The 23,725-nt window shown below is 36.4% G+C and overlaps 1 long non-coding RNA gene across 1 annotated transcript in view; it reads left to right on the forward strand.

The window, feature by feature from the left end:
* LOC309880529 overlaps positions 1 to 23,725 on the forward strand; it is a 191,930-nt gene that overhangs the window by 70,901 nt on the left and 97,304 nt on the right. Inside the window, exon 2 of the long non-coding RNA XR_014317988.1 lies at positions 22,803 to 22,906. This is a non-coding gene — a long non-coding RNA (uncharacterized lncRNA). The remainder of the gene's footprint in view (positions 1 to 22,802; positions 22,907 to 23,725) is intronic.

The following is a 23,725-nucleotide window of genomic DNA, read 5'->3' on the forward strand; positions in this document are numbered from 1 at the left end:
TTAGCAGAATGTGCTTCAGTGCAGCAGCTGCTGGTAGAAGAGATTGCAGATGCTTAAAAGCCTTCTATGGAATTTGGGAACACATTTGATTTTTTGGCTGTTTTAAAACAGAAGCGCTGTATTGTGGATCAGAGTTAAGTTGACGGCTAAATTGGTGAGCTATGAATCTGGGATCTTGCATTCAGTAATAACAGCAAATAGCATCTCGTCAGTCTGACCTGAGTTAAACATCTTCTCATGGCTATTACCATCAATTGTGATGCTAAGAATGACAATATTTTATTTTATGGTTGAGGCTCAAGATAAACAGAAAAATGGCAGGCTGGGTATTACGGATGAGGCTTGGATTAGATTCCTGGTAAATCTGTTTTATTCAAGGTGTGTGTTTTTTTTTTTTTTTTTCCTTTTTTTTTTTTTTTTTTTTCCTTGTTAGTCCTGCTAAGCTTTTGGAGTCAGTGGATGTTGTAATTTATTTCCATTAATCAATGTTATGCATTTATATATGGGGTCTGAACAATACAAAGGGGTAATGAGGCATGGTGTTTATTTTGATGCATTTTGTAGGAATGCTCATCTCTGGAAGAAATGAACTGAAACTTCTCTTGGGGAGTACCTATTAATGCATTACACTGAATACACTATTTCATTTTCACCTCCCTTAGGAGAGAGCTTTTTTCCTTCGGTCAATTGAGTATGGCACAAGGGTAATAACAAGTCTAATGGATGCTGTAAACCACCACTTTTTAAATGCATAATGTAATTGAATCAGAATGTAGTGTCTATACTGATGGAGTCCCTGGTGCTTTAACAACTGAAATTATGATTAGAAAGATCCAGATAATGCTGACTTCTCATACATTAAGCCCCTATTATAAAATTTTCTTTCTTCAGCACATTCACTTTTACTTTTGAATTATGCAGCGCTATCTTAAATAGTTTAATTCTACAATGGAATCAAATTCAAAGCTTCAAGAAGGCTTTATCGTTTTTGTGGAAATACATATGGAAATAAATCTGTAGTGGTGCTGTATGACTAATATTTCCTCCAAACAGCTCTCATATCAAATTCTCCCTTTAAAATTGAATTCTTTGGCAGAAAGTTAATTGGAAAGGTAACACTCCTCTGTAAGCCAGCTGTTAGAGAACAGAAACTGGCTCGTGAGCTGAGTGTGCGAGGGGCTTCTGCAGGCTTGGAGATAGCTGGGCTTTTTCCTTTTCTCCAAAATACAAACTCTGAAGACTCATTCTAAGCAGAAGTGGATTGAAGAAGGTGCTCTTAAAAGGCCCCATAAATCATATGGCCAGTGGGCTGCACATGAAATATGCTCTGCTTTCACACTTAGAGAGAAAACTCCTATATCACTATTAGCTGACAAGACGCTTCATATATACATACGTATATATATATGTACCAAAAATGGAGATTTCTAAATTGTTAGTTTTGCCTGAGTTGTCTGAAATACTCATTTGCAAAATAGCTAGGGTTAGGTTCTTCAGACTTTTATTTACATTTGCAATCTATGGTATGTATTCGCTGAGCAGGAATAGCTACAGTAGGCTGCATTTGAGTATTGCCCTCAATAATATGCTTGTGTCTTTTGGGATGCTGGGGAACTGGACATATACAGAGCTCATTCTCTCTCACATGAAATATTTCACTAATTAGATGGCAGTTATGCTTGTTGTAAGATCAGTGTCTTGGGTACTCAGTATGTGTTCTGTAAATCTCATGTGGGTTCATAAAGTCCAAAGGCAGCTTGTCATATTTTCTCTTCTATCCATCAGACTTGTGCTGGTGATTTGAAGGATTTTTTTTACGTCCATGACGTGTCCATCAGGCTGGTTTATTTCTAGGAGGCTAATAGATCCTGCACCATGGTTTTCACTATCACTACAAATAGGTTTTCTTAGCTTTTTTTTTTTGTTTGTTTGTTTTTAACAGGTGGCAAAAAATGTACAGTCAGTGCTGGGATATGATATTTAATTTAATGAATGACTTCAGAGATTTCTCCTTAACAGGTGTGTTCAACTGGGAGATTCTGGTTACTTATGACGCCAGTGAGAAAGGCACTCAGATTCGGAAGTATCTCTTTAAATTCCATTTATATGAGCTAATGCTATAAAGAAAAAGAGAAGTTTGTCTGCATTCTTATGTCCCTTCAGGTGTTGGGAACCCCAAGTTTTGTGATATTGAGTGGGTCTCCAATGGCTGAGGTCATACCTCCAAAGACAGTGGCTCAGAATAGCTGTGTGGATAAATGTATGACTTGAATAAAGTTGAGACGTAAATGCATCCTGAAGGAGAGAATATAATGTTTGAGAAAGCCTAGTGAAAACAGGCTTGTCTTCTCTGTTCAAAGCCCGCAAATAGCGACTACATAATTAAAAATATTTTCTCTTCCTTGAGTAGCAGATATGCCTCTTCACTATTAGCATAGTCAGTGAAGCTGTAGTGTAACAAAAAAGAAATGTGAACCCATGCTGACTGCCTTTCAAAACACCAAAGTGGCTTTTTACTGGTGTGGTGGCTTGAAAGATGCAGAAGAATTTGGAATTGCAAGGTAGGAAGTGCTGTATGTCAAAGGGGACCAGAGGCAGCATACAGTGTTTAGCCTTTGTGAGAGGGAGAGTATCTGTGGGAGTCTTCCTGTGCCACAGCAGAGAACTTTTACTTATTGGCTTTCAGTGTAAATTTCTTGCTGCTGAGAAGGTTGATTTGAGCTAGTACCACTTGGTGTTAAATATTTTTTTGAAATGGGCATAATGAAGGAAGGCTGAAACTTTGGCTTTCTGTATTTTAAAACATCTAACATTTATTCAAGAAATCTTCTTTGTCTTAGTGGATAGAACCAAGCTTCAGTGAATGAAGTATTGATCTTCGTGTGAAAGCTACTGAAAATTGCATGAACATTGGAGATGGTTGAGAATACAGAAGTGGTAGTGGAAAATGCTATGGAACGTAGCTTAATAGTTCCTTGTATCCTAGCCTTGTCACTTTGCTTCATAGCTGACAGGCATGTCCTATTAATTAAACTTGTTTATGTACACAGAAGGTTTTACTCAATTCTGTGGATCAAATCAGGTGTTTCTTAAAAACTGAAGTCCTAAACATCTATGTACTGAGAAGAAAAGCAGGAAGTCTTGCTGAGCCCAGGTTTTAACACAGATTGAGGATGACAAACTGTCCCTTAATGTGACTAAACTCTCTGAGAATATGGAGATCATACTTGATCTTCAGAGATTTGGTTGCAGCAGAGGTTTTTTTTCTTTTAGAAAAGAATGATGCAGAGATGGATTATGAGTCTAGGTGGGTTTGCATATGCTCTATTTCTGTCATCAATTTAGCTGCGATTAGTAGGCAGCCCGCAATTTTCAGAGTTAAGTGAAGAGGGAAGTATTAGACACAGATCAAAGACTTCCAGCTTCTTTAATATTGTTAGAGATCCCTAACCTTGGGATCCAATCCTGGAATTCCACCTGTATTAGATACCTTTGAGTTATTTCTGTGACGGTATTAAAAACAGAAAAACATATCACCAACAAAAAACTCCTTTGCTTCAGCAGAGCAGTGTTACGTGAATGAGAGACTTTCTTACCATTTAACTGATCAGAATGGCACAGGCTGCAGAAAACATTTGATCTGTGCCAAAAGCAATCAGCTAACTAGCTTGGAAAAACTCTGAAAATTATTTTTGCTTGCAATAGTTTTGTAACTTTAAATAAGTCCTAACTGAATGACAATTTTAGTTCAACTACTAGCTGGAAATAAAGGTTTTAACTACATTGAATGTTCACACAAACCTAGGAAATCAGTAATGTGTGTACAAATTCATGCAAATCACTGCTTAGTACATGTGGGACTGTAAATCTCTCTCCATTGACTCCAGTACCAGCATCACTTAGCACAGATGTTGCTGTCTGTCATTTCTACTGGTTAGTTATACTCCATGGAATACCTTGATCTTTTTTTTACTGTTCATTGTTGAGCCCAAATGATTCTTGTTGTAAAAATCTTGTTCTTATTTCTCAGCTGCTTTTCTTTCGTTGTAGTAATGAATTTCCCTGATGTCAGCTGTCATGAGTGCACTTTATCTACAAGGAAATGCGTACGCTCTTGGTGAGGTTGCTTGTGGTGATTTCTAGGTCTCAAGCAAGTCTTAAATTGTTAATTAAAAACAGGTAGAAAAGACATATGCTACTTCAGATTTGTGAAAAGAAAGCAAATCATGCTTGTGTTGCAATTCATGTGCAACCCTTATTAACCCAATTAACATCCTAGAGTCGAACATGTTTTTTTATAGACTGCTTTATTAAAAGCTTCTTTGTTTTTTCCTAATGCCTCTTACCTGAGATGTGGTAATTGGCCTGTGATATCATATGCTGTCAGTCACTTCTGTTGATGCCACACTTCTTCAAGAGTCCATGAACCAGGTCATAGGATACTTGTAGTAATGGTAAAAGCTGTTTAGGTCATTATCAGTGTTAATTTGAGAACAAAATTCTACTAACATGCATGCAAATAATAACAAGTAGCAAAATCCATGCATTTTGCTTTTATTCAAATTGCAGGGAACAAAATCTTGTATAAACGAGTTTTTCAAGTACAGAAATAAAGCCATTCAGTTCAGTAGAAGGAGGTAATACATAGTTTGTTTCCATATTTCAGGCAGTTCTCAGTGGCTTTGTATTCCATAGGGGTACCTCTAAGCCTAAGCCGAGACTCATGATAGTTAATGAGAACAGGCCTCTGTTCTAGCTCCATTTGGGTGAGGACATTTTGGTTTCTTATAAACCAATGTTACTTGCATGCCATATCTTGAATTAAAATGACAGATTAGGCATACTTAAAATTATTTGGGAAAGTTCAAACCCTATAAGCGTACTGGTGAAGGAGAGGTCATACCTTAGTTAGTTTTTATTTTTCTGATAAATTTCTCTATTTAAAGTTAAATTACAAGGGTCTAACCCAGTTTCTACTGAAGCCAGCTTCTGGCTGACATCAGGATAAAGTTAGCAGCAAGGTAAAGCTAAGAGGAGCTGTATGTGCAAAATGAAGGAGATGAAGACAGAAGTCAAGAGAATGGAGGAAACCAATAGAGAAAATTGTCTTGAAAAGAGGTCTCCTGCAAGAAGACCTTAGGGATTGGCACGAGCAAGAGCAAACATGCAAGGAAAACCTGGTTTCTTTGTAGAAAATGGTGGTACAGTGGAGTGCTGAACAAAGCTCCCGGTGCAGTTCATTAGGTGGATATGTTTCTATGGGACTGCAGGTTTAAAATACTCTTTGTTGGATGAGCAAATATTGTCAGTATAGGTAAACAGCATGATTCATGTCAGGTACTTCTCAAAGTCTTCAGCACCCTTTTCCCTGTCTCTTCTTCCCAGATGGAGATCGATGATTATGTGAATGGGGGAGTGCTCATATTGCTTAACCATTTTCTTCTTTAAAAGCATCTATTTTATTTCTATTGAGAATTTTTTCTCTCTTTCCTCTATATTTTTTTCTCCGGGCTTTTTAGCCTAACTAGCCATTCCCCTCTTTGTTCCTGAGGACCGTGGGGTAGGTTGTACCCCCAGATGGCAATGCCGTGCAGATTTGCTTTGGCAGTGTGAAACACATCAGGCTTTGCTTTCCTAGGAAGTTTGTTTTTTGTTTTGTTTTCAGCTTCCAGTAGAAATCCTTGAGTGCATCTATCTTTTCAGGTGTTACCCTATATAATGGGTTTGCTGTATCTCTGTGGTATAAGCTGTTTGAATTAAATCAGTAGAGGGAACAATACTTGTAGTTAAAAATGCATACGCTAAATTATATGGCATCATAATTGCTCTGAATTGTGCTTGTCCACATGAATAAACAGATATTTCCTGCCATCGCATGTTGTTTTAAGTATTTTCAGTTAGCATTTAACTGAGAGAAAATGGCCATGGGGAGCACAGCCAAGATATTTACTGAATTCAGGTGTTCCCCACTGTGTTGATTTTCTGGGCTCCAGAGACAGCACAGCTGTTGGACTGTCACCGGAGGGATGTATTTTCTGTATGTTCTTACCTGCAGTAATCCTGTAAAGTTAGTGTATGTTCTTAATCACGAGGGGAAAAATAGGGAGAAATATGAATGAGGGGAAAAAATCAAACCAGCGTGAGTGGTGCGTATCTTCTGATTTTCTCCGTTGAAGTTCCTTGAGGCATATTGCATGAAAACAGTTTATTTTGCTGTAGACCCCGTGAGTGGGAACTTATGCTCTGTGCTGCAAGGTGAGAAGCAAATTTTCCTTAAACGTTCTGTTCAGCAACACTGGGGACTCTTTCAGCTTCCCTAGCATTGCTCTGGCAGCAGACTTGCAGGTATAAGTTAGCAAAAAAACATAAAAACTAAACTTTTTTTTTTTTCTCAGTTTTTAGTATATGTTTTTTGGAATAGCAAGTTTTTTTTTTGCAGTCTCTAACAGTGCTGAGATTTTGACTTGTTAATGATGTGATGTTTGATAACATTGCTCAGATGCTATAACAGAAACAATGAGAAAATCTGCACAGAGGAAAAATAGTCATTATAAAATAGTCATAAACCATCTCAGGAATTTGTAAGTACAGCAGGGTTATAAATGCCATGTGTGATTGAATTCACTACATGGTCTTAAACAGTTAACCTATTCTCACAATCTGTTAGTTATGGTAATAAATAGAAATATATCAAATAGTGTAAAATTATATCCTTCAAGGATAAGCTACTATATCCTTCCTAGGCCTTGCATTGAGCCTATGAGCAGCACCTTTGAAGCTGACATTGCTAAATCCATAGTGTGAAGTAACTGCTTAAATATTTTGGTGGACAGTACTTATGGACTTGAACTCTAGAAATGATTATTCTGCTTGCAAAAATAAGTCAGAAATAACATTGGTTACATGTCTCTCTAGTCTTTTATTTGAATAATGAAGCTTTTTGTTCATGACTTGTCCAGTAAACTTTAACAGCTAACATTCCTAGGGATGAGTAATGATAGTTCTTAATATTTCTGAGTCTTTCTAAATACTTTTTTCTGCATATGCCTGTGTGTTAATATACACAATATTTTTTGAGCTATGAAGAGTTAAGGTCTTCATGTATAGGAATTTATTGGGCTCAGAGATGAGCAATCATTTGCATTTTACAGAGCAGATGCATCTCCTCACCTATGGTTACAGAACCAAAATAATAGTTCCAGAAACACTGTTCCAGACTTTACCAACGTCCTAAGATGCAGAAAATCTATTTTTCCATCTTGGGGTTCTCTTGAAGTATGCTAATTACATGGCAGCATGGTGCTTAATGGTAACTCAAACAGGGTAACAGTCAGTATGAGCCTGTAGCCAAGAGTCCTGGGTGCCTTAAATTTAACTTCTAAGTTAGGCACCTCCCTGAAAATGCTAGCTTAAGGTTTTCAGTCGTAGTGGTGATCAGCCAGGTTGACGTGGATTCATTGTATGTTCAGAGCTCGTCTCCATTCTGCCTGAGCTGCAGCCAAATTTAATTTTTATTTATTTATTTTTAACCAGGATACCTCCTCTGTTTTGCTATTTATTTGGCCTGTGTCCTGGGTCTACATCTTTTGTTTAGTGTGATCTTTGGTTGTGAAGTTCAATTCCCGTTTGTACAAGAACTGTAGAAGAACTGCACACTTCTAACTAAAAAATAAAACTTGTTTGGCTTATTAATATTCAATTGCATTTATTTTTAAAGTGACTTTGTTCAGTGCCCTAGAATGCTTGTACAAAGCTGCTTTATAATGTAAATTTGATTTGATTGAAAGTTCTGTAGAAGCCAGATGTACTTGGCAGTGATTTTGAAGTCACACATCCTGATGTTAAACCACAGATGACAAAAAGAAGATTGCTATGCTTGTATGTGTAAATTGTTTGAAAAAATCTTCAATGGGTATGAAAACTAGATATAATTAAATTCTCTACTGTATTAATTTGCAGTGTATTAACAAGGAAGTCACATCCTTTATTCAACATTTCAATTAAGAAGGGCTATGATGTTCTTTACAAGTTCTATATTGTCTTGGACTTCAGCAATCAGTTCTGTTTCACAAAAAGCTGTGCTGATATCAGGTGGAAGTGACTGGAGAGTCCATGCACATAAACCTCTGGGATAAGTGGTCAGATGGACGATGTGCTTAAAGAAAATGAGCAGCTTTTCTATTTCTTATAATAGAATTTAATACGGAGCTTTCCATTTTTCATCCATATTTACTTTTTTAAGTAACCTATTTCTCTGAAAGTCTGCTCTCTACCACACAAGCTGATTAAACAGAGTTTAAAAAAATAGAAGTACCGAATAATAAGGAACTGTAAAAGAAATAAAATAGCTGATTTATTCTCATGGGCTTCACATGTCATCAGCCTGAGTGCTGTCATCAGTCCTGGTGATGCTTAATACTAACCCTGCAAGGTTGGTACACAATATATCAGCAGTAACTTTACAAGGGTAAGAATAGTATACTAGTAAGTAATGTCTATCCTGCCTGAAAAACAGTAGTTGCAGTAAAATAGTGGTAGTTAGTAAAATAGCCATTGGAAAGCTCTTAGATGTAAAAATATAATGCACATCTGTGTTCAACCACTGTGACAGTATGGAAAACAAAAGAATAAGGTATCTTACTGTATGAGGCAGGCCACAATCTACTGGGAAAAAATAAATCCTGCTTAAAAAGTTCTGCTGTATGCTATTAGGACAGGCAAATGCAGAGAAGGAGTAATAGGGGCAAGTTGCTTTAAAACTACCAAGCAATAAACTCCTCTTAAGGAATGATACTTAAACTCCTTATTGGAGAGAGAAAAGGAATAAGGATGTAAAATTATGTTATCATGTTCTACAGGTAATTGAGACTTGAAGGCACAGAAGTGAGAATTTTTTGGACTAGCACTTAATGCATCCAGAGCTTCAAGATGCTGGAGTCCCATGGGAGTGTTAATGAGCAATAACACTGGACAACATACAGCAGCAGCACACACCATCAGGCTCCACTTCTTACTTTTAATGTGTCATCTGATCCATTTACTAAGAAGTCAGATTTTTTTTTTATTCCTCTCAAAAGTAAAGCCTAAAGCAAGAAATGCATAAGTAATAACACGTTGAGTATTGACTGCATTACTGGGTCCCTAGTGGGAATAATTGCAAAAAATCAATTATGTGGGAGAATGCTTGAGAATTTGAAAAGAAACCAGAATTAAACTATATGAAATTTCTTTGGAGAAGGAGGGGGGAGAATCAAGTATGGCATCGAGAGAGGCTTTGAGGTGAAAAGAAAAAAATACTAGAAATAGATTTAAAAAATGAGGTCACCGGGCATTCATGCTTATCCTCAAGAAGAGGCAAGATAATAAATTTCATAGTCAAAGCCTGAAGCTTCCTTAATCATTTGTAGACCAGCTGTTTAGTTCCTGCAGCGTATATCTTCTCTGCTTTTCTCCTGTGATTTAGTGCAGGTCCTGGTTGTTTCTTCTCTCCCTGTGGCATGAGAAGATCAAAATAATAGCAAGAGTTTTTTTTTTTTTTTTTTTTTCTTTCTTTTTTTCCTAGAACATATTTTCTCTTCTAGGCATAGATCTCTTGATTATTTCTTCTTTGTAACAATGTCAGGATAATGGTCCTGAGCACCTTAATGTCTGTTTTTAGGAATGGTGATTTGTGGGTGTTTGTGCTTTTCCTATAGCAGTCACCTGCAAATACAGTGGAAGAAAATGAGTTATCAGGCTCTTCGCCAGGCTATTTGTCAGTTGGAAGATTTGCTTCTCAGAAAGCTGGATAGCTGAATATACTCCTTATAATCAAACAGAATTACTCGGTGACAATAAATGCTGTCTGTGGCACTCAGAAAATGGAATCTGGGGATAAAGTTTCTTGAAGGTCTGTGTTCATATTTCAGCTTCTCCTGAAAATGGCATGTGCCTGGGACTTCTGTAAAAACAGATTTTTATGGAACTGTTCAAGTGTGAGCAGTTTGGAAAAAGAATTGGGAAGGAAAGAACATCTAGCATAGGGTTATGCAGGAGGAACACGTGGTGGTGGTGGATCATGTGGGCATGCCTCTTGTGCATGGGTCACCTCCCTCAGGGGATGGGGCAGAGTCAGATTGTGGTCCTCCTCCCTTTTTATGGGTGATTGGACAAGTTCCTAAAGGCATGAAAGAGATTCAAGATCCCATATTCAAGAAGGGCAGTGGGACTCACTCTTCAACATGGTGTAATGTCCTCCTACCGCTAAAACAACAAAATTGGAACAAAACAACTCCTTTCTTGCTGTCATGTGGCAATGACTGTTTGATTCTTGACACAGAAGAAAATAAGGGACAGCTTGAGTTTGCTTCTATCTGATTGTTTGAAGTGCATTTCTCTATGTGCAATTTATGGATGTTGCTAGTAAAGCATGCAAGTAATTTCTTGCACCTAATGGGAAAAGATTCTGCAGCAAAGGTGCATGAGAAGATGAAAGTGGAAAGCAACAGTAGTTCAGGGAAGAAGAGCTTGCAGGAGGACAGATGACATCACCAAAGGCAGCACACTTTAAACACTATAGCCAAACTGAGCGTAAATTGGACCTACTGTATTCATTATTTTTTTTACTGCATTGACAAAAAAGCTAAGAAGGTCTTTTTTTGGGTGATAATACATTGCTGGCTCTGTCCAGCTGTGCAAATTGCAAACTGTGGGATTTACTCAGACTGAAGTTACTTGTGTCCCTGTGATGCTACTCATCTCCCTGCAAACCAGGAAGCTGGTCATACCGCAGCTCCTGAAAATGTGCATGTGGGGGGACAGAGATGGAAAGCCGTCTCTGTCTGAGCCTTGCATAGGAGAGAAGAAAGTTTCAGCAGTGAGCCCCCACAGTACAGCTAAGAAAGCAGTCATTTTAGGTTCTTGGGTGTACCATGCCTTCGGCTGAGTGGTCGGCCCATTCTTATTCATGAGCTATCGAGCTTTCAAGAGCAGCACAAGTCTACAGCGATATGCTGCCGTGTTTGTGATGCTGGCAGCTCTGGGGAACTGGATCCAGGTTGTACTTGCTCGCTACTTACACACTGCCTATAGTAGCACATCCCTATCAGAAGGCTGTTGGCTATCTAGAGGAAAATACTTGGCTGTACTGGCAAGCAGCAGGCCATGGTCCTACTTCTTTTCTTGGCGTTGCCAACAGCGGCTGTGCCAAAATTCTGCCTAGACCAGGAGGAGTATTGATTGCTGTAGCTCTGTAGAACAACAGAAAGGTAGTATGGGGGAGACAATTGGGCTGTATCTACAAAATTTGTACCTTGTGAACGATGTGCATAGTTTTTAAAATAACCATTGAATATATATACTATTTCTGAAGACGCTGAGTAGAAGCCTGAGATTATACGTCCAATTCAAAAAAGGAAGGCGTTTAAGATAACTCTTTGAGAAGGTGTTTCTTCCCTGCATTTTTTCTGATGCAGAGAATTTCTCTCAACAAGTCTGAGTCAAGGTTTACAGATTTTTTTTCCTCTTATATATACTTTTTTTTCTTATTTCTAGTGGAGCTAGGAATGTGCTTTGGCTGCTACAGTAAACCTTTCATTTAATTAAAGTAGAGGAGTGAAAGAGCATGGTTAAGGACTCAGAAGCTGAGTGAGGTCATATTTTTTTATGGACTTTGCACAGATTGTTTTGTATTCTTACTGTTACAAATAGTTGATCCCCCCAGAAAAGTTTTAACATCGATCTAATTTAAATATTTGTTTGTTTGAAAATGGCTATTGATTTCTGGGGATCTATTTGGAATTTACGAGAACTTGCCAGACAGCTCAGCCCATATATTTCTGTGATTAGCCTCTTTGGGAGCTGCTCATTTTGAATTTTCATGGTGTGTGACTAGTTACCTAACTAGCACATTATTGCTTCTGTTTCATTTTTCAGCGGCAAGCTATTAAAATGGAAGTGAATAAATAGAGAGAGGCTTATAACAGATACACAGAACATGTTTTCTGTGTGATCCTTGGATCTTTTCAGCTACCATCTGTGAAAGATTTAGGCTTGGTATTTCCATGAATAAACCCAGGATCAAATACAGGAACAAAGAATAACAGAGTGAACAAGCAAACTTGTTTATATTTCAGAAACATTGGTAACTCACCTAAGGAATTGCTTTGCTCAGATGAGCTGTGAAATGGAGCACGTGAAGTGTTTAGTACATGTGACAGTATTCTGTATGTGGACATTCCCTATGAATTTGTATGTAACATAACATTTGCAGTCTGAGACATCAGTCAGTGAATTACTGCATCTTAAACTATTTTACAACCCCTTTTGTGTACAAAACATTAGGAAGATGAAAGAAATGACTTAAGCTGCATTTTAATTGTATTACTAGATTAGCTTTGTCTGCATTGCTTTTTTTAGTGTTGACTAGTTTTCAACCCTGAAGTTTCTCATCTTTCAGGACAGAATGCTGAAAAATTCTGGGACTTACTGGTTGGTTCAGAGTTCCTCAGTGTTTGGATTATGGTACTTTCAGCCTCTACAGTCTTTCTCAGAATGTAGAAGTTCTAGAAGGAAAACGATTTCTGACATTTAAAAAAAAAAATAAAGCTTTTTTTTTTTTTTTTTTGAGCTTTGTTCATTCCTTCATTCCTTTCTTCTTCTTAATGAAGTGATTTCACTTGCTTCAGGAATGCTGATTAAAGGCTACCTTAGAAATTCTGTTGGTTATAATGGCATTGGGGAGAGCTGAAAAGGAGGTCACAATTGCTGATGATTTTATTACCAATCCATTTTTTTTTTATTGGACTGATCACTGGAAAAAAGGTAACAAAACTTTAATTCAAACAAATTCTTGGTTGGCAAGCTAAGACTATAGTGACAGCATGGCTTCAGAAAATAGGAATGGAGAGGACTCGCACGTAGGCAGTTGCATTCTGTTCTAGTTGTATATGAACACAGTCTGTTCATCTTTTTCTTTCTCAAACAAAGACGCATGCAATTGTTTCACTTTTTTACTTGTAACATCAGGAGGATAAGGTTGCCACTCTCTATTGTCTTGAGTGCACAATTCCTTTAAACTATTTAATTAAACTATTTAATAAATTGTTTTCCCTGTTGTCAATAAAGTTGGTGGCAAGGAAGTTCTCATTCTTGAAATCTAAAAATAAATGTTGGAAAACATGGTTCACAGGCAAGTCTTTTGTTATTGCTACGGGGCCTTGGTGTAAGAAAAGATCAAAACATTTGGTTAACAAAAATGAGATGTTTGAGGTAATCAAGATGATGAAATGTTTATTGTGGGTAAAGGTGCAGAATATTTTTGTCAAACATAAAATGCAGGGCCTGAGTATGTCACTCCATTACTGTACCACTTTGATCCAGATCTTTGGGCTTTATTCAGCTCACTTGGTCGTGACAGCTCTCTGCATCTTCCTCATTTAAAAATAAAATTTTGGATCTTTTCTTACATATTTACCAGCAGGATAGCATAAGCTAATGAGAACCTAGTTACTTTTGCCTGAGGCATTTATTTCTCAAACATAATGTTTTGGCAGCTTTGCCCTGTAGCAGCAGTCTACATCCTCTTGCAGTGCAGCCTGTTGTGACCTGTACTGAAGGAAGAAAGATCTGAGACATTGCTGTCCCTTCTGACCAGCTGCTTTGCAGCAAAGATGTTTAATTTAGGCCCCAGGCAAGGATCCTTGGTCTATGTTTGTGTCATGGGTTTGGCTGGGATAGAGTTAATTTTCTTCACAGAGGCTTGGATGATACTCTGGTTTGGGATTTTTGAAAATAGCAGTGTGTTAAAACATAAATTTTGAATTGTCAAATAAACCTAAAAGGAAATTCTGGCAGATTAAAATCGTTTTGAGAAGGCACAGAGGAACGTCCAGTGGAATATGAGGATTTAGATCAGTCTTAATGTCAGAAAAAGAGAAGGAAAGGCATTCAGAATTTTTTTTTTTTTTTCCCTCAACATTTTAATATTACTAGAAGTTAGAGGTATTGATTGTGATTGCCAAGTTCTAGGTTAGTTGGAAAGGATGCAGAGCCTACGTTTTTGGTCTTCATGTACAGGGCTGCATCAGAAGGCATTTATGCAGGTGTGGAAGAATCTTATTCCCTTCTTTTTCCTGGGATAAGAGGAAGTATCATTCCGAAGTCCCCAACTGCCAGTGCACTGTAAACTGGTTTTGAACCAGTTTTTAGGCAGATGTAGCATGCTAGTGTCCCTGTTATGCATTAAGGTAAAATTTTCAAGCTTAGCCTTCAGTATGGAGCAACTAATTTAATTTACAAAGCTGCTTGAAAATGTTAGGTGTACGCATGCTGTGCTGAAAAGTCGTGTTGATTTAAGTGAGAGCTTTGTTCAGATAAAAAAGACTAGATGTATTGTGATATGTTGTTGCTCTAGGCTTTCTTTTCAAATAGAAAGTACAAAATTATTTCAATTTCTCATGGTTTTCTCTGTACTTTATCCTGATTCTTAATTGTTCCCATTTTATAAATGCTGTTGTCCACTGAAGATACTCACGAGATATTCAGTGTGGTGATTAATAAAGCAAAAAAAGGCTATGGAAAAAATCCAGTTTGGTGTATGTTAATATGAAATGTGCTATTTTTCTTTAATGAACTGATTTCTGTCATTGAAGTGTCTAACAGTGTTCTGGTGCAAAGGGCTGACATGGATGACTAGCAAAATCAGAGCAAAATTAGATAAACCCCAATTAACTCAACGCAGTTTGATTTTTTTGACGTAGCAGAAATTTATTAGTATATCTAACATGAATCCAAAAAGCTACAGAGGATAATTTAGGAACAGATATGATTCTTTGTGAAGTAGATGTAATGGAGAAAAACATTCGACTGGCTTAGAAACAGCGATTGCAGTGTCATTCCCAGGATCATCACAGACAAAGCATATTGCGTTGTGATGGCTGTATTTGAAGACTTCTCTGAACTGCAAATGTGGTAAGCAATAAACATGGGAATCCTACAGATCCTGAGAGAATTCCCAGCACTTAACTGAAACCTGCTTAGCAAACAGGAAACAAAATCCCCTCTCTCACTAACTTAATAATACTTTTGCAGCAGGGGAGGGGATACCAGTCCTAACAACATCAGAGTTTTCTTGCAGAAGAACAAAAGGTCATCCATAATGTAATCATCAATATGCTTATGTAGGAAATTGGATGAATGCTGCTGAACAATCAGAGGAATTGGGTCCTGGAACAACCTCGTGTAGTCAGAGCAGTAGGGGCAGAATCCTTCCTGACCAAGATAAAAACTTCTTGGCTTCAGGAAAGGCACTATGACTTTTGCAAGACTTGCTGCTTTGTTGGGAATGCTCCTATGTAGAAATACTTTGGAGTCAGGGTGAAAGACACACACAGTGACACAATCAGGAATGGGGTTGCCTAAGTACAGCTGTATATGTGAAAACTGGTAGCAAGCAAAATTCTGCAGTCTCAAGGGTGCAGTAGTTTTTACTGCTGCTGTATGCCATGTCAGGAGAACCTGATGAAGCCTCCTTGGGGAGTCCTGAAATCAGTGCCAGGGAGTGCTCCCAGTACAATGGACCACTGAATGTACCTGAAAATCAGTAAAGAGTTATTGCTCTTTTTACTGACATTTTTAATATTATTATTATTATTATTATTATTATTTTAGAGAGGCACAAAGGCGAAGCAAATGAAAGCCTTTAGTGCAGATGAAAAAGGGAAGTTTTGAAGGCTCAGCAGTTTTGCTTCAGGAGTCTTAGATTCTATTATTTTATTAGATTTTATTATTTATTAGTTTACCATCAAGGTTTTTAACTGAAGTGGTTCCTCTGCTTGTAGGATTGAAAGCTATGGGAGGGGACTTCAGGGACAGTCAGAGTACAAAAAAAAAAGTAGGCTTTTTAGTACACACAAATGGGTCACTGAGTGTAACAGATGTTAAGTCTTATTCTTTTATTGGCATTATCTTTAAATTAGTGCAATTCTTCTGGCTGCATTGGCATTTCTCATGATTTCCATCTGTGTGAATATTAGAGTTAGACCTAATGATGTGCAATTTCATGTGCAAAATGGAATGCTAATTATCAACATGCAAAGTCTTTGTACATTTTTGAACAAATTTTTTCTTCATTGCTAGAACAAGTCTGCAGAGTCATAGCTTGTCTGCAATTACAATGCACTGTGAAAATAGGAAATCTTGTGATAGGAAAATGGCTTGAATGTATTTGAAAAATTTCAGCCATAATGTTCATGTTAAATATATTCATATTACCTGTCTTTCAGTGTATTTTGGAAATGTGTGCTGTGCTTGATGAATTACTGATTTAAAAGCTTAATTCAATTATCTATAACTACTGAGGAAGAAATGTGTTGGCATTACTTCATGCAATTCACTGAATGTACCTGCTCATTGCCTTTTGCTGGTTAGTCACAGACATATGTTTTTTTAATAAAAGCCTACAAATTAACCCTTAAAGTACAGGGCTGTTATAAATCAGAGGTATCTCATCACCTTCAATACTGGTGCAGGAGTTATATTTTGTCCCAGAAGAGATACTGTATAATCTGCGAAAGCTTACACGTACTGCAAGGTCAGTGATTAGGTTGAAGACGTAAACTAAGATGAAATGACAGTATAATTTTTACTGGAAGTTGAAAAGTCATTTGAGTATTTCCAATTATTACATTTCATAAAGTATAGAGAAAATATGGTGAATTTAAATACAACAGTCAGAAACCTGACAAAAATACTTTGTGGCACATATTTATCATGTGATGAGAAAGAGGCTCAAAAATATGTAGGATTTAAGGGTGACACATCTGTGATTAGATGGGATAGAGGTGCAAGAAATTAAGAACCATAGAATCGTTAAGAATTAGTTTAGCTGCTGATATGTGAAAGTAAAATAGAAGTTGTCATGAAGTCATTTTTGGTGAGGTACATGATTGTTTTTATATGTTTGCGTATACAACAGTACTAGGAGAGGAGTAAATGCAAGGAAGTAGGTTCATAATGTTTTCTTTGGTTTGTTTTCTTTAAATTAACTTATGTATGAGATGGAACATGAATCTCCTGGTTCAAGATTAAAGTTGCATGACAACAATCTGGAGTGAGTAAGAAGCTTACATCGTAAAATAGTTGTTGCATCATTATTATTTGTGAATATTTTAACTTCTCTTCCTACTTCTTCCTTTTTTCTCTCTCTCTCTTTTTTTTTTTTTTTTTTAACTATAGTTCTGATACTGATTAATCTCAGAAATGGACTGGGATACAATTACTCTGTCATGAGGCATTATGTTTGTAGATCTTTTGGAAACAATTCTCCAGTTTCTTACGAAAAGAGGAAAGACTTCAAAAAGGCTTTTGAAGGGTTTTTAAAGACTTTCTTGAAGACTATAAAAATGTTTATTTCATTCTGTTTTCTATGTCTGTTTTGATATCTTTTCTTGGGTGGGCAATATTAACACCTGATTTTTGTATCTCCGTATGTATTAGTTGGAGAACAAAGTATAGGATGGGAGCAGAATCATTCCACCTAGTTAGAAAGTTACTTCTGGACAGCCATCCACATAGTGGCAGAGTGAAGTGGCAGCAGGAGTTTATTTTAATATGTTTTTATTTAGGAGTTTTCATTTAATATGTTTATTCCCATTAACAATTAACTTAGCTATATTTAAACATACAAAAAATAGTTTTTATTGCAAGTAACTAACAGTCTTTAAAAGATCCTATAATGTTAATATTAATTAATCAGTGGTGGAGCTGTTTCTAAGAATGAATCTGTCAGGAGACTTATTTAAGTTGATATAATCTTTGATGTCATGTTAATTAGTTTAGCTGATTAAATTTGTGAAGAAAGGGTGCTACTAATCAAATTAGTTTCTTCTGATGGGTAGAAAGCTTTAATGCCAGTGACCTCATGCCTGTTGCATGCTAGTGTCACTCTATTGAAGTCAAGGGATTAAAAAAAAAAAGTTAGGAACTATGAGCTCTAGACTTTGTCTTAATGGATTACTTGCTTGTATATAAGGCCATATTAATTCTTTAGTCATATTTGCAAAATTTACCGAATTTCATGGGTTAGTACTGTATATAATTTCAGTAGGAATTAAAACCGTATATAGTTCTTATCTGAAAAAGAAGACAATAAAATACATTATAGAAAGAAGTGGAAAGTAGTAGTAGGCAGAGAAAATAGTATCCATGCTATGTAGGTCTAACTTTGCTCCCATCTGAATCAGTAGTAAATCTGTTACTGGATTTAATGAGGGTCACTTGGGACAAAACTGAATGCCTGGAAAAAATAATTATTTTAGGGAATTTAATAAGAAACTTTAATAACATGTTGAAACAAAGCAATTGTTTTGGCCACAAATGGAAATTACTGCTTGCTTATATGTACAGGTTTTAGAATGAATTTGTCCCACTTAAACCATAGAAAATTAAGTACCCAGTCAAGGGGTAGTTCATCCAGCCTTCCTTCTGATCACATAAAGAAGGTGAACAACCCAAGCAGGTCTAGGCTAATTCCTCTCCCTCCCCTTCACCCCAAGTAAATTGCCATGTAAAAGTGATGACACTTCTGTTGAACAACAGTCAGTAAATATGAAGAACTCTGTAGTCACTATAGTTGTGACATTATGAAGAACTTCAAGAATATTTAGAGTAGGACCAAAGTTTGTAACCATTTAGTACTGCAGTTTGGGGGATGGTATTTTACAAATATTCACTGTGACAGCAGTCATTGCAATTCTTTCCTTATTTGTAAATCCATTAAATTTTTTTTACAAGTAAATATTTTCATTATTCAGTCAGTCTAGAAAAAAAATAAATCAAATTGAGAGAATAACAATGACCAGTAGAAGATAGTATTTGTTCTGGTACTGTCCAGAGATTGGTGTGATGAGCACAATAAACTAAGCTAAAAGTTAAAGGGATTATAACCTTATGCAAATGTTAGGAATAAACACTGACGTGTACAGCTCGTTGACTAAAGTATATTACAGTAAGAACAGGAATCACGAGTGTGTGATTTATTAAAACAGGCATGGTTTCAAAGCATGAGTAGGAAGGGATAATTCATTGTCCGACAAGTGAAGTCAACTTATTATGAATGCCCTAAGCACCAGAAATAAAATCTGTCTAGTTGCCTATAAGAAATAATTGTTAGATGTAAATGACATCACACAGCTTTGGAAATATGGTTATGTACATTCATGCTCAAGAGTGAAGTGATTGGCATGTGATGGTTATACCAGATGGGAAGCTACAGTGGTTAATAGTAACACCCATACAGCAAGCACAGCTATGCTTCCCAATGAGTTTTCTATGTGTATTTAATGACGCCTTTTCTTCACTGCCATTTATCACAGGACCTTGTAAACATGAAGAAAGTAAGGAAAATGTATTGTGTTGTATTTAATGAAGTCTGTATTTATTCACAACAGTTTTGTATGTGTTTTTCATTACAGTCTCTTTTATCTCCATATTTACAGGTTCCTGTGATATAATGGCAGTGAGGAAAAAAGGATGTTATTTCTTCAGAATTTTTCTCCATATTTAGAAGATCTTGTCATTAAACTCTATTCAGGGAAACAATGTGACATGGATTCAGAATATAAGTCATGCTGTCAACTTGTATCAATCCATATCCATCCACTTAGCATTCATACCTGTTTGTGATTTGTATAACCTTGGTAGCTGCAGTGGTGTTTGATTGTAAATAGAAGGAAAACCATCCTCTTTTGCTTGCAAGCAGGATGACATTCAACAGCAGTGAAATAGGGTGTTCAGTCCTCCTGGAAGCAGGAGGAGTGATTTATTCATCATAATTTCTTGGATTCCTATTCAGATTTACACTCATTACTGCAGTTAATGCTCTGAGTGTGTAGCATGTGATTTTTCTGGCACAACATTTGGTCATTGCTATGATTCTTCATCGCACTGAAGAGTTTTTTTCTTCCCAGAGGCTGTCTTTGTCATTCAGTGGAGCTTCCCAGAACCCCCACATTTATTTTCATCTGCTTCCTTCTCCATTCCCAGTGTTCTTCAGTTCACTTGTTTGACAGTTCATTTTCATTTCTATTCTTTGACTCAGATGTAGACAGATTTTATTTTTCCATTATGCAATTTTTCTTTCCTTACCTTCAGAAGTTACTAGTAAAAAATTATTTCTTGCTGCTAGATCCCGCTTTCTTTGTTTAAGGAAAAAAATCACAATTCTTTCACGGCATTGTGTCAATCTCGTGTTCCTCTAGCAAATCTCTTGCTCTGTTACATGGGAATTTTTAATGGTCATAAGTGCCCATGTTCATGTCTTACTGGTTTTCAATAAATTTTCATTCAAAAATACATGGATTCTCTTAACAGTAATTTAATACATGCCTGATTTCATTTGGAAAGTCTGTGTCAACAGAAGTTGTATTAAACCAGTACTGTATTTATCTTTCAAGTCAGACAGCGATTGATTGAATTCAAACTTATCAGTGTTCCAGTTTTATACCTATAAATATAACTTAAATATTTGCTTGAATGTTTTTATCCAAAACCTTTTCTGGCTCTTCTTTAATTGCTATTTGGTGTTTGTGGTTTATTATTCTCGTTTGAAATGTTTCAGTCATTGAGTCAAAACACTGGCAACATATAATAAATTAGCCAAACATTCCAGAAATAATAGAGGAGTGTGGCACTGAGGTGAAGATTTTACAAGAGTACCAAAGACTGAAGTTTGTTAACATTAAGTGTTCAGCAAATACTTGCAGGTAACTAATGTTTGAATAACATTATGGTCAATTGTTGGAGAATTTGGGATTACGAGGGGACTAAATTCACAAGAATATGATTCACAATGAATAATTCAGTAGGCACTGAACTAACCTTTAAAACTCTAATTTGCCTCATATTTCACAAATTTCACATCCTACTGTACATTATTAACAGTTAATCTTTTAATTAGTTTTCTAGAGATCTTATCTATTACACAACCTTAGAACAAAAAAAAATTAATTACAAAAGTTTCTTTGAAGTTGGTTTATAAGGAAGAAAACATGGTTTAATTGGTACCGTTGACTTGAACAATGGTATTTACATAAGCCTGTAGAATGGATCTCTGTTAAATAGTAAATTTTAGAAATTCTGTATAGGTGCCTTGTTAGGCTTAGTTTGTTGCATTTTGATATTTTCTGTTTTGTTGAGTAGAATCATTTTAGTGTCTTATTTTATTTTGCAGGAGCAGAAGACTGTACCTTGGTATTTTTTTATACATAATTTTGAGGTATTATATATAATTTTGAGGTAAATTATTTGCTTAGTAGAGATGCTTATGTTTTATGATGAACATGGTATATCTTGTACTTTTTAAATAATGAATTATCCATGATCAGGTCTATTTGCTTTTAAAAATTATCTTCAAAAATAGTTCTTGACCTCAGAGAACTGAGGATTCAGTGTTTTCAGGTTTCCTAGCTATATATATATTTGACACCAATAGTGTTTACAGAAAGGGAGTTTACTTCATAGAAGGAGGATTGGTGAGTATTCCAGGCTGTGTGGGAAGGTTTTTGATGTAAACTTAAGCTTAGTTTCACCATCTTTTTACTAACTTCAGATAAAAAAAAAAGGTGAGTTTGTGTTGAGTGTGGTGCTGACTTATCAGCATATGAAAGTTGAATTGCTTTCTGTAAAGCACTTAATATTAGTAATGAAAAATTGAGAAAACAAGCTTACTGTATCATGAAGTGCACAAGTAAGAGGAACTTCAAAAAATGAATTTTCCTGTAGTTAGTTTAACCATAAATGTCATATAAAGCCTTGTGGTTTATGTGCTGTATGACAGACTGTATGGGTAAAATTTTAGAGATGGTGTAGTAACTAACTTCTAGCTTCATCTCTCTCTGTGCAACACTATTTTAATTAGTTATGAATTATGCAACTACTTCCCCAAACTGGCAGAAATTATATACATACACACACACACACACACACACACACACACACACACACACACATATATTTGCCTTCTTTTCTACAAACACAAAATTGCTTAAATTATTCTCTCCAAATAAACAGCTGTGCTGTTGGCAAAACAGGCATGCTGCTGGGGTACCTTATGGTTGGTCTTCAGCGTTTGTCAGACACAAGACTGATCTTCATGTACAAATCAAAGCACTTCAGTTCTGAAGATGCAACCATGATAGCAAGGAACTCAGTGATTATGTCTTAGAGGAAAACAGAATAAACTAGTATGTGTTAGTCCACCAAGTGATGTGAGACTTGCTTCCTGGGAGATTTTTCCAAGCTTTTGCTTGCTCTCTCCTCCTGTGGCTTGCAGCTGAATCTTGTGGCCCTTTCAGAACAGGGGAATGTGGGATAATGGGGAGATGGAGCAAATCCTACTGATCTTAGGATTTGCGTTCCCTACTGAGTTCAGTAGGCAAACACTGATTTAAGGAGTACCCAAACTTCCATAGCAGCAACTTTGGCCTAATGCAATGAAGTGTATTACTAAGTTTCTCTGTTTCTCTTGTATAACCATTCAAAAATTGTAAATGGTGGCTGTAATTTTGAGGATTGAAAAAGAGACCCCAGCTGGACTTGGTCCTTGTTCTCTTATTTGTCCAGTAACGGTGAGTTGCTTGCTCAGATAAACCAATACAGAGCATGTTGTTATACAGGGGTAAGAATTATTGTCTTCATAGTGCTTTTTCTGAAGTGCTCCTCTGTATGATTTTCAGATCTTTTCACCTCTACTGCTGATTTTTTTTTTTTTCTAATTGCATATCAAGAAAATATTTACCCAATAATAAAGGTCTAATGTCTTGCAGAACCAATTTGTTCGAAATGACTGAAAATTAAAAAGAAACAAAACCAGCAACAACAAAAACACTACCTCAGCTGCTGGTGAGAGGAGTCCAAGCTGTTCTGCAAGGTGAGGGCTGATCTGGAAGCCAGTGCTGGCAGCAGGAAGCTTCCTGTTTGCTGCAGCAGGCTTTGGAGTAAGCATTTTTATTGCAGACATTTTCATGAAAACTTTTATCTGTCTGTTGTATGTTACTGTGTGTAGTGGATAATTGATCTGTGCAACACATTTTAATTAATCAATATTTCTATTTGGGCTAAATTGCTTATATGTTCGTAAAGTTTTTTTTTTCCAAACAAGAATTCCCAAGAGATCGTTCAGCAGAAGGTATCAAAGGTATCATGCTTGATAACGTAAATTTTAATTCCTTCAGGTAGGTAATATCTGATAATTAAACAATTTCTGGTGTGAGGCTTTTCTTCTGTAGAAGATAGGGATTAGTGGATATATCAGGGTGGTTTCTAGACATTCAAGTAAAAAAATTGTCGAGTCTCTACTGCCTGAGGGTTTGGGAAGAACAGACAGGGAGTGATATTTTGGTTTGTTCATAGCTTCTAGCATTCTCAGAGAAGGTGAATTAAGTTTCTTGATCCTAAAGGAAGATAATTACTAGTTCTCTATAATCCCCCAAAGAAAATCTCCTTATTATAATGCTAGATCATATACCAGTTTGTCCCTCATCTAATACGACTGGCTAATTATTAAAATTCTCCATTTTTCTCCAGCTGTTGTCTTCCTGGGTAAACAAATTGCTGAGTTCAATTGGCTTCCATTTGCACTTCATTGCTTCTTGACAGCAAACACTCTGTAAAAATGAGCTGCCTCAGGGTGTTTATAATCTCCAAGGGAAGAAGAAACAAATGTATGCATAATTTCTCCAATTTTTTA

The sequence above is a fragment of the Aythya marila genome (assembly GCF_965140915.1).
Source record: "Aythya marila genome assembly, chromosome: 8".
In the NCBI taxonomy this organism is placed as follows: domain Eukaryota; kingdom Metazoa; phylum Chordata; class Aves; order Anseriformes; family Anatidae; genus Aythya; species Aythya marila.